This window comes from Panulirus ornatus, chromosome 52 (assembly GCF_036320965.1).
Source record: "Panulirus ornatus isolate Po-2019 chromosome 52, ASM3632096v1, whole genome shotgun sequence".
NCBI classification, from domain to species: Eukaryota; Metazoa; Arthropoda; class Malacostraca; order Decapoda; family Palinuridae; genus Panulirus; species Panulirus ornatus.
This window is the reverse complement of record NC_092275.1, coordinates 19,379,415-19,391,489: the sequence shown is the minus strand read 5'-3', so window position 1 is coordinate 19,391,489 and position 12,075 is coordinate 19,379,415. Positions and strand designations below refer to the sequence as shown.

Sequence of the window (12,075 nt, the reverse complement as noted above, 5' to 3'; positions counted from 1 at the left end):
ACTCCATCACTACCTCACTCCATCACTACCTCACTCCATCACTACCTCACTCCATCACTACCTCATTCCATCACCACCTCATTCTATCACTACCTCATTCTATCATTATATCTTTTCCATCATCACCTCATACCTTCCCTATCCCACTCCATCACTTCATCTTGAACCTCAACCCATCACCACCTCACTCCTTCACTGTTTCACTCTATCCCCATCTCACTCCATCATCGCATCAGTCCACCATCACATACCTTCACCACCACATCAGTTCACCACAGTCGCACCACCACCACCACATCACTCCACTGCCACACCACTTCATCCCTCATCCACATGAGTCTAGCGCCATGACTTATCTCCTCATCCACATGAGTCTAGCGCCATGCTATCTCCTCATCCACAAGAGTCTAGCGCCATGACTTATCTCCTCATCCACATGAGTCTAGCGACATGACCTATCTTCTCATCCACAAGAGTCTAGCGCCATGTCTTATCTCCTCATCCACATGAGTCTAGCGCCATGACTTATCTCCTCATCCACATGAGTCTAGCGCCATGACTTATCTCCTCATCCACATGAGTCTAGCGCCATGACTTATCTCCTCATCCACATGAGTCTAGCGCCATGACTTATCTCCTCATCCACATGAGTCTAGCGCCATGACTTATCTCCTCATCCACATGAGTCTAGCGCCATGACTTATCTCCTCATCCACATGAGTCTAGCGCCATGACTTATCTCCTCATCCACATGAGTCTAGCGCCATGACTTATCTCCTCATCCACATGAGTCTAGCGCCATGACCTATCTCCTCATCCAAGCCAGTTCACCACCCACCACTTCACTCCACCACCGCCACTTCACTCCACCACCGCCTCAGTGCACCACCGCTTCGGTTCCTCAGCATCATCAAAGTCTCACGATATCGCATATATATGTGCCAGCCTTCCCCCAGCCCACCACCATGCATGACTTGTCCCAGAGCAAGAGCCTAGATTCCCCCTGTGGTCTTCCTCTCCCCCCGTCAGGCCTTCCTTCCTCCTCCTCCTCCTCCTCCTCCTCCTCCTCCTCCTCCTCCTCCTCCTCCTCCTCGTCTCCTCCTCCTCCTCCTCCTCCTTCCTCCTCCTCCTCCTCCTCCTCGTCTTCCTCCTCCTCCTCCTCCTCCTCTTCCTTCGGGTCTGTAGCGCTCTCATCCTACCATCCTGAAGGAGGGACGTGGGTGACTCCCGCCAACACACCGGCCACAGGTGGCTCCCTAAGGTCGCTGAAATACTTGTTTCCTCAATCCTAGCGCTCTCTCTCTCTCTCTCTCTCTCTCTCTCTCTCTCTCTCTCTCTCTCTCTCTCTCTCTCTCTCTCTCTCTCTCTCTCTCTCTCTCTCGCTTCCTCCTCCTCCTCCTCCTCCCTATTACCGCCACCTCTGCGGCCGGAGCTCATACGTCTCTATTCCCTGTCCATCTATTCACGTCGCTTGATAAAAAAAAAGAAAAAAAAAAACTGGGTCGGAGGAGATGGAGGGCTGGAGGGAAGTAAAGGGAGGGAAGACATTAGACGTGTATGAATCTCGAGGCAAAAATGTAAAAACCCATTCAAGACGGTTGGATGACACCAGGAATAGAAGGGGACTTGCCCGAGAAACCCCATGTTGAGTCAAGGCGTCTTGCTACCCCTACGTTTAAGAGAGACATTAAACCTAATGCTTAAGCCTGGTAGTTTTGGCCTCAGTTTAGGTAAAGAGTTACTTGCCTTCCTTAAAGGATCTTTTAAAGGTGTGGGTATTCGATAGACAGTTTCTGTCACCTATTTTACTCACTCACGTAGACAATATATATATATATATATATATATATATATATATATATATATATATATATATATATATATATATATATATATATATATATATATATATTATCCCTGGGGATAGGTGATTAAGAATACTTCCCACGTATTCCCTGCGTGTCGTAGAAGGCGACTAAAAGGGGAGGGAGCGGGGGGCTGGAAATCCTCCCCTCTCGTTTTTTTTTTTTTTTAATTTTCCAATAGGAGGAACAGAGAAGGGGGCCAGGTGAGGATATCCCACAAAGGCCCAGTCCTCTGTTCTTAACGCTACCTCGCTAACGTTAGGACCATTACCCTTCTTGATCTGTGTCAACGACTTGCCAGATGCATTGGCTTCCTGCAAAAAAAAATGTATTCGCTGCTGAATCCGAAATCGTGAGAGAAGTAAAAGGACGAGGAGAGCTGCATCAAATTACAAAGGGGGACCTAAACAGCCTCCGAAGTTGGCCTGATGCATGGTTGATGAAATTCATGCCGAGCAAATGCAAAGTGATTTATTCATTTTCTTTTTTCCCTATAATCGCCCATGGACTACGGACCAACTTGTGTGGAAGAGCCCCGTTATTATCCAGGACCTTCTTAAAATCTACTGCGCCTCAAGGCTGCGCTACTATTGGTAGCAGGGAGTTGGAGACTCGTGTTTAACAAGAATGGGATGCGAATATTACCCAGAAACTGTAAGGGCGACACTGTCTGCTAGCAAATGTTAGAAACGCCTTCAAGTAACATTCAGCAACCTGTTCACATTCTATAGTAAGCCAAAACTAGGATGCATTTCTGAGTTCACTGCGCTTGAAGAAACCACAACGAACTGATAGAGAAGGTCCAGAGGAAGGAACCAAAGATGGTACCAGAATTAAGAAAGCTGAATTCCAATCCACCATGGAAGAGAGAAGAGTAAGGGGTCATTTCATCAAAACCTCTGACGTTTCTAAACCTGCTGGATGATGTGGACAGATGAACAGGTCTTCGAAAGACGCAAAGACAGAGGAACCAGAGGCCACAACGTGAAATTAAGCAAGAAACATGTTAGAAAAGATGTCAAGAAATCTCTTTATGGCGTGAGAGTGGTGGAAGGATGGAATGAAATAAGTTATGAGATTATGAATGCGGTCAGCACACACACACACACACACACACACGCACACGCACACGCACAAGTTTTAAAAAGTTGTAAGATAGTAGAGAAAGTTCAGGAGATGGGGGATGGGGTGTCCCACGAAGTGTGGAATATTCTCTCTCTCTCTCTCTCTCTCTCTCTCTCTCTCTCTCTCTCTCTCTCTCTCTCTCTCTCTCTCTCTCTCTCTCTCTCTCTCTCTCTCTCTTGTGCGTACACACACACACACACACACACACACACACACACACACACACACACACACATATCAAACAAATAATCAAGCAAAACACAGCCATAAAATTCGCCTACAGACAAGAGCGGGAACAAGCAAAAACAAACACATGAACACAAGCATAAAAACTGCAAAGACACAAACAGAATCAGTAAACACAAATATATATATATATATATATATATATCATACAAAGCTCCAACAGCCAGGATCGAACCTGGGACCCCTTGTGCAAGAGGCAGGCATGCTAACCGCTAGGCTAAGGGACTGTATAATAGGAAACAACTATTCGAAATATTAAGTACTCGAATACCCTTCGTCTCACAATGGTGCCTGCCTCTTGCACGAGGGGTCCCAGGTTCGATCCTGGCTGTTGGAGCTTTGTATGTTCTATGAAGGTGCGCGTTCATATACACTTTATTCGTATATATATATATATATATATATATATATATATATATATATATATATATATATATATATATATATATCAACTTCATTCCCGAGAGTCCTCTATATCTTCATGAGTTCTCATCAGTCGTGACCATAGGTCATAAAGTGTAGTAATGTGTACGCGTCTGTGTGCTGTGTGTTCAGGACGATTAAGAAATGCTCTGAGTCCTCATTATGGTAGTTGCTTCGTGGGCATAGAAGGGTTTTGGGATGTGTCTAAATGGTGCTTTTAGTGTTCTAAGGTCGGGTGATGTATAGAGCGTGGACAGGAAAGTGTGACTCGTTTATGTCTGGGAGCGTGACTTCTGGTGTGTATACATATATCATTATTTTTTTGTTATGATATTTTGTCGCTGTCTTCCGCGTTAGCGAGGTAGCGTAAGGAAACAGACGAAAGAATGACCCAACTCACCCACATACACATGTATATACATACACGTCCACACACGCACATACCACACACACACATACCTATACGTCTCAACGTATACACATATATACACACTCAGACATATACATATAACACATGTATATATATATATATATATATATATATATATATATATATATATATATATATATATATATATATATATATATATATATATTCTTTCTTTCAAACTATCGCCATTTCCCGCATTAGTGAGGTAGTGTCAAGACCAGAGGACTGGGCCTTTGAGGGAACATCCTCACCTGGCCCCCTTCTCTGTTCCTTCTTTTGGAAAAATTAAAGAAAATAGAGAGGGGAGGATTTCCAGCCCCCCGCTCCCTCCCCTTTTAGTCGCCTTCTACGACACGCAGGGAACACGTGGGAAGTATTCTTTCTCCCCTATCCCCAGGGATAATATATATATATATATATATATATATATATATATATATATATATATATATATATATATATATATATATATAGGGGATAGGCAAGAAAGAATACATCCCACGTATTCCCTGCGTGTCGAAGAAGACGACTAAAAGGGGAGGGAGCTGGGGCTGGAAATCCTCCCCTCTCGTTTTTTATTTTCTAAAAGAAGGAATAGAGAAGGGGGCTAACGCGGGATATGGCGAATATGTATAAGAAAAAAAATGAATGTGGTCTTAGAATATAAGTATGTGGTCTTAGAATATAAGTATGTGGTCTTAGAATATAAGTATGTGGTCTTAGAATTATCCTCAACACCTGAAGGAGGGGTTAAAGATATGTTGGTTCTTGGGTGTAGTAACTTGACATTGGCGGCGTTGATGACCCTGGGTAGTTGATAGGCCAAAAGCCCCAATAGCCAATCAAATCATTTACGAGGGGCCGAAATAACCAGCCAGCCTAGAGAGGAACATAGACCATAAACGCCTTCAGAATGTAGAGGGTCTAAAGAAGATATTTGAATTCTCCTGTACTCGGTGGTTATGACCTGATGTTGACATGCCCCAGCTGGCCCTTAACTGTCAGTATTCCCAAAGCCCAGATAGCTAACTAACCAGGTAGACAGAGAGCGGAGAATGAAGGCAAAAATGTTGCCAGAAGGAGAGAATATAAATCTTTGCTTGAAGACTTGAAGGCCGGAGAGATTTATGACGACGTGAAGAGGACGAGGTTGAAAGTGAGTCAAATCCATGAACCTGGGATTGCGGAGCACTGCTGACGAAGGTGCTACTCACAAGTCTCGCCCGCCCATCACATGGAAATGTAAAACTATACAGCACCTCTCTCTCTCTCTCTCTCTCTCTCTCTCTCTCTCTCTCTCTCTCTCTCTCTCTCTCTCTCTCTCTCTCTCTCTCTCTCTCTCTCTCTCTCTCTCTACTGCTCTTTCAAGAACCCTCCATCAACCATTTCCATGTTTTTTCGTCTCCTAGAATCCGTTTCCCCTTAGTCGCGGACTCAGATATTCATACCGCCATCTCCGGCCACCATAAGGTGTACCTAATCTGAAAAAAAAACGAACGTCTAGATGGACGATTCATAAGACCCTATTGAAGAAGCTTCTCTCTGTACGGTGTAGAGACTCCTGGCCCAGCATATTCTGCATATCCGGAGCACCTGTCCAAGCTTAAGCACCTGGGCACTGACACTGAATGATCATTCTCCTGCGAGTTATTCCTAATGGCCGTAAACGATGGTTTAGCCATTAGGTCACCTGCTCGAGCCGAGCGCTCGGTGTGTCTCCGCTATTCGAAGCCTCACATGGCCTCTTGTTTTACCAATGTTACTATTCTGGTACACAGACGAAGGACTCCTCCTTATACAGGGTCTCCTGTAACTTCAGGGCTGCGCTACATTCAGTACCAGGGATAGGATGGACTCCTTCGAGGACAGAAGTTCTTCGACGAGACTAAACTGGTTCCTTCATCAGCTGTCGAAGATGCAGCCTCGCCAAAGGTAACTTTTCACCCGCTTCATACCACTAGGAGCTGCGACACTGATTTCCCAGTTAACATTCAGTCGCGTCTTCGAAAATGTGCTGATGATAATTGCTCTGCAACTTTAAAAGTTGAATTCGCTGCTATTTTTTTTTTTAATCAGTATTTTGGTCGTCCGTGGTGTAGTGGTTCGCGTTCCTGAACTTGACGCATTCACCGGCCGCCGCCGCTGGGTCGAGCGCATAGGTTCGAATGCTGATTGCGCGGCAGTCGGTCCACAGTCAACCTAGCTGTTCATCCACCCTTAGGGGTTCGTCGATAGAATTTGAAAAAAAAAAAAGTGCGGGGAGAGGGGGTTGTTATTTCATGTGTGGCGGGGTGGCGACGGGAATGAATAAGGGCAGACAGTATGAATTATTTACATATATATATATATATATATATATATATATATATATATATATATATATATATATATATATATATATATATTTATACGTTAAGATGTATAGGAATGTATATGTGCGTGTGTGGACGTGTATGTATATACATGTGTATGTGGGTGGGTTGGGCCATTCTTTCGTCTGTTTCCTTGCGCTACCTCGCGAACGCGGGAGACAGCGACAAAGTATAATGAAAATATATATATATATATATATATATATATATATATATATATATATATATATATATATATATATATATATATTGAGATGGCCTTCATTAAGGCCTCAGTTGAACGTGTCGTCTCGGGTAACGTAAAACAAAACATATATATACAGTGGAGAATTAAAGCACTGCTATTGGAAGAGAAAAATCTTGTGCGCTGAGGACGAATCTCTCACCTGGAAACAGAGCGCTGCTGACTATGATTTCACACAAGAGCTGTGGGCGAGGGGGCGTTCGTTCCCCCGCCGTGTTCGGAGGATGGCTTTTCGCTGGCTTCGATGGCTCTTCTACACCCTTTTTGTTGCACACATGTACGTGAGATCCAGATGGCAAGAGAAAGGAAACCGCTGTTTTAAAGCAGAAGTCTTCAGAACACTAATTCATCATGAGGTCTAAGATCATCTGAACTCAAAAGCCCTGCTCTTCACATAGCGTAAATTATTACGTTTGAGACTAAGGGAACGAGAGTGAGGTGAATTTCTCACATAACAAATATAGACTCAGGCTTCTGAAAATCATGCATATCCTCACTGCAAATATATGATGCTTGATCCCTCTAGATTGGTTGGTTATTCTCGTCATACGTGCACTCACTGTACCTATATGAGGCTTAATTCTTCTAGATTGGTTGGTTATTCCCGCCATACGTGTTCTCACTACACATATATATGGTCCTTGATCCCTCTAGATTGGCTGGTTATTCTGGCCATACGTGCTGTCACTGCACCTATATGAGGCTTGATCCTTCTATATTGGTCGGTTATTCCTACCGTACGTGCTGTCACTGTACCTATATGATGCTTGATCCCTCTAGTTGAGTTGCTTATCCCATGCGAACCCTTTATCGCGTAGTACGTGAAGGTTTCAAACGGAGTTAAACCTAATACTTCGTCGCTCTCTGAAAGCGGTGGAAGGTTTTGAATTCCAATGTTCGATGCGAGCTTTGTATTAAAGCGTTTACAGTTCACATGATAGTGTCACGAAGATTTTGCGTAAGGCTTGTGAACGAGAAAATATCTATCATACTTCTCTCATAGACCAAATGTTTGTCATTCACATTTCTTTCATAGACCACATGTTTATCATTCACATTTCTTTCATAAACCAATGGTTCATCATTCACATTTCTTTCATAAACCAACGGTTTATCAAATAGTGTTAATCGTTAAACTACTTAATTTCATATATATATATATATATATATATATATATATATATATATATATATATATATATATATATATATATATATATATATGTATATATATATATATATATATATATATATATATATATATATATATATATATATATATATATATATATATATATATATATATATATTTATATATATTTATATATAGATAGATAGATAGATAGATAGATAGAGAGATAGAGAGAGGGGGGGGGGGGGGTGTTGTCGGGCTCCCAGTGAAAAAGTCACCTTTGGCGGGACTGTATCATTGGAAGCGCAGACTGCGCTACAACCGAAGTAGGGTAATGATAGATTCTTGTGGGGAGAGAGAATTTCCTCAACATGATTGCACTCCTCTCCGTCAACTGACGATCATAATGCCTCTCCCATAAGCAGGTGTAGTCGGGAAACACCTATATATATATATATATATATATATATATATATATATATATATATATATATATATATATATATATATATATATATATGTATATATATATATTGGAAAGGATCACAATTTTGCGCGTGATCAAGATATTCCTATGATCACTTGGGAACTTTTCGCGTTTTTTTTTTTTTTTTTTCCAAAAGAGGGAACAGAGAAGGGAGCCAGGTGAGGATATTCCCTCAAAGGCCCAGTCCTCTGTTCTCAACGCTACCTCGCTAATGCGGGAAATGGCGAAATGGCGAATAGTATGGAAGAATATATATATATATATATATATATATATATATATATATATATATATATATGGACAAGGATATACGCGCATGTATATATCATTTTTTCTTCTATACCTGATCCCGTTTTTTTCCATCGTAGTGAGGTAGCGTTAGGAAAACAACAGACAATACGAGGAAAAAAAGATAGATTTCAAATCGTGTCTACCTCTGTTGTCCTAGCCTCTATTGCATGATAGTACAAGACGGGGAGGACTTCCAGCCTTCTGATCCCGCTCTTCTTAGTCGCCCCTCTACAGTATGCAGATGATGCTTGGGTAGTATGGTTTATTCGATACCCTCAGGGCTTGTTTTTTGTTCAATTATTTACCCCGGGACCAATTTCTGGACGCGTTTGAAGGGAGAAGTTCTTCGACGAGACAGCGCTCTATTCCGTCAGCTGGCGTTGATGCAGTCTCACCACAGATAAATGGATAGATTGAATGATAGATATAGATAGATACAGCTATCCCCTAGGTTGATATAGCCAGAGAGAGAGGAGCAATTAGTTTTTCCGATATCTGAATATTTTCGTCCAATATCGTCTCTTATCTTTCTGTTTTGCTCGATTAGAGAAAGGGAAAAGAATGACTGAAATGTATTTTGGGGAAGAAAATAGTTTTAAGTTAAATGCTACGTCCCTCCAGTTCCCCTGAGAGTTATGTGAACATATTATGCATCCTGCTTTACCTTACTATGGTAGCTATACTGAGGCACTGATATAGAAAGCAGGCTGTTCTTTGGACCGTGATTTACCCAAGAAGCCGGGAACCAAGGTCATAAGGAAGTGGTAAAGAACTGTTCCATGGTTTCCAGGTCTTCCACACCAACTGGAACAAAGATGGTGTGGTTCCAGGACCCTTTAATTTGTATTGTTGTTATCATTATTGTTGCTTTTGTTGTCCTCCTAAGCACCACAGAAGATCTTTTTTTTTAGCGCTTCTCCAAATTTGTGTCAGGCATGGTGGGAGCACATGTGTAACCTTACTCCAGCTGCATGGCCCTTTCCCAGGCACTGGATGTTCCACGAAGGTGCTTGCCATGTGTACCTGGGAAGTTGTAGATATGTGTGTGTATGTTTACCCCTGTATCTCTATATAGTATGTGACTGTTTTCTTTGCTTTGCTCTTTATATATATATATATATATATATATATATATATATATATATATATATATATATATATATATATATATATATATATATATATGTATTATATTTTATTTATCTATTTTGCTTTGTCGCTGTCTCCCGCGTCCTGGTGTTACACTGAATCTCATTCTGAAGGCTTTTGAAGCCCAAGACAGCGCTACTTCCAGTAGCAGGAAAATGTGGATTCCTTTGGAGTAAGAAGTCCTTTTAACGAGACTGTACTTCCGATATTACAGCCTCGCCAAAGGTGTCTTTTCACTCATGGCATAACCTCTTGCGGGCGGAGCACGGTAGCACGTATATACATCCAGCTATCTGTCTATCTATAGCTATATACGTATATAGGTGTCGATACGTGAAAGTCTATGGGGGTTTTTGTCTGTGAATAGGGAGCGTCGTCTGGTGTGGGTGATCTATATAGACAACTAGAAGGTGGATGTGAGCGATTGAGAGCTGCTACTTAGTTTCTAGCGCTACCTTGCTGACCCGGGAAACGGCAGAAAGTATGAAAACACACGTACACACACACACACACACACACACACACACACACACACACACACACACACACACACACACACACACACACACACACATGCATACATACATACATACCCATATATATATATATATATATATATGTGTGTGTGTGTGTGTGTGTGTATAAACGATCAGACACTAGCGTTACTCTTTTCACATACATATATGTGTTATCTCCCATTTACCATAAGAAACACCCAGCCACATCCAGTCTGCAGTCATTTTAAATGCAGTCACTGACTGGGTCAGATCTGCCTTACATGTATAAACCCTACATATGATAGAATATATAGTGTAACTACATCACTAACGGCGCCGAAGGAAGAAATACTCCTGGCGTTCGTAATAGGCGACCACCATTGGTAATAGGTGATCTTAGCGTTGAGCACGACGGAATGGGGACAAGCTATTGAAGTCCTTTGCTGTGTACATGTCACAAGACCGAATTCATTTTGGCAAATCTTAGCCACACTGGATTGCACTTTACGACCATGTGGGACAGAATATCGAACCAACACCCAGAAGAATGGAATTCAGTATTCTGTACCAGAACTCACCATATGTACAAGATCCCAAATGGAACACAATAATCATGATAAGAGATTCCAATGCCATTCCACTTCGATCTTGTTTTGCAAAACTGGATTTGATAAGAGATTCCAATGCCTAGCTCCTTATACGTTAAGACTGCGCCCTAACACCACTGGTTTGACCTACCTGGGCTAGATCCACGTCATGATGGGTTCCTCCCGAGCAGGAGGCGAAGCAGGGCTTCCCTGACGCTCCGTCAAGAGCCCTCTCCTCCTTCAGGTAATTTCAGAGCAGATGGTTCTTCCTCCTCCTCCTCCTCTCTATCGGTTCTGCCGAAGATCTGAGAACGAGTTCGTTGACTTCAGAGGCTCTAGTTGTCGACTACCTTATCTCTCGTGAGAGGAGGAATTAACAGTATCTCTTTCCTGTTCTTGGATATCGTACTGTCCTCGCTCTGAGGCAGCTCCTCGTTGACCGTGAGTGTATCTTAAAAAAGCGTTGCGGGGGGGAGGATATATGAAAAAAAAAATAGAGGAACTGTTCTCAGAGCTGAAGCAAAAGTTGAGAAGCACAGCGACACAGTAGGTCCTCGAAATGGAATATTACGTACTATTTACAGCAGATGAATATAAAAAGAAACGGAAATTAGCACTCTGATTGCGCGCACCGACACGAAGACCAATTGGATTCCATCATATGCACCTGTACGAGATTCCAATTCTTCCACATCACACATTGGCCGACACCATCTCCCACCTTCGTCCACCTCCTTGATCTAGCACTACACAAAGCACCGGAGACGTTCCTGGAAAAGGGGGGGCACACGAGTAGTAGTAGCAGCCGGCGGTGACACCTCAGGGAGAGAGACGGCGATGTAAACAACGCTGTCGGAGGGGAAGCAGAAGGAGCAGCGACGGTGCGTCTATCCCCCCCAGTAGCACGGACGAGACTGTGGTGGGCAGCCACAGTTGGGAGTGCCAGGCACCGACTTCACTGACAGCCGCTCCACCAAGGGCGGGACTGTACGCGGCGGGTGGCGGGAACACACACTCTCCCTCCCTCTCTCTCCCTCCCTCTCTCCCTCTCTCCTTCTCTCTCTCTCTCTCTCTCTCTCTCTCTCTCTCTCTCTCTCTCTCTCTCTCTCTCTCTCTCTCTCTCTCTCTCTCTCTCTCTCTCCCATCCTTCACCAGTTTTCGCCCGACCTCACGAGAGGCAAGACAGCGAGAGAGCCATGTGAGCTTATAAGCTCCAACCCACATCAT

General features: G+C 42.9%; 1 protein-coding gene across 1 annotated transcript in view; it reads right to left on the bottom strand.

Moving 5' to 3' along the window:
• Nucleotides 1–11,811, bottom strand: part of LOC139765126 (uncharacterized) — a 646,947-nt gene extending 635,136 nt beyond the window's left edge. Inside the window, 1 exon segment of the mRNA XM_071692318.1 lies at nucleotides 11,000–11,811. The gene's annotated coding sequence lies outside the window, so the exon portion shown is untranslated.
• Between the last annotated feature and the right edge of the window lie 264 nt (nucleotides 11,812–12,075).